We start from the raw sequence: 575 nt of genomic DNA, 5'->3' as shown, positions 1-575 counted from the left end.
AAAGAAAAACCTCCTGCTCCTACTTCCTGCATGGGCAGATAAAGAGAACGCGTCTGTAGCAATCCGCTACAGTGTTGTACAGACGTGGATTCCCCTCGACTGCCCTTGACTCGCCTTTCCTAACTGTCCCACGGCCGCTACTCCTCCTGAAACAGACGTTAAGAAAAGGTGACGCTGGAGTTTCCTCCCGCGCACACCTACCACTTCCGGCGTTCGTCGGTATCCCGGAAACGAACACGCTTTCCGCTTTGGCGAGTCGCGGTAGACGCCGCCACAACACTCCTCAACAATTACAAACTATGGGTTGTTATTAACATCTTAAAATGAAAAAATTTGTAGATTTTATACTTTGAATTTCTGATTTTTTTCTATTGGTCGAAACACTGTGCGTTGGTATAAACCGGAAAGATTCGCGCCTGCCCTCTTGCATTCGCGGGGGAGTCACGGTCGGAATTCCCAAAAAATCGGTACATTCGTTCAAGTGCTCGAGACCAGCATCATTCTTCTTACATTCGTTGAGTCGCAATCGAATCACTCGAGTCATATTACATTTGTCCAAGTTTATCGTAGTCGAA

This window comes from Habropoda laboriosa, unplaced genomic scaffold (genome assembly GCF_001263275.1).
Source record: "Habropoda laboriosa isolate 0110345459 unplaced genomic scaffold, ASM126327v1 scaffold786, whole genome shotgun sequence".
NCBI classification, from domain to species: Eukaryota; Metazoa; Arthropoda; class Insecta; order Hymenoptera; family Apidae; genus Habropoda; species Habropoda laboriosa.
This window is presented reverse-complemented; position numbering follows the sequence as displayed.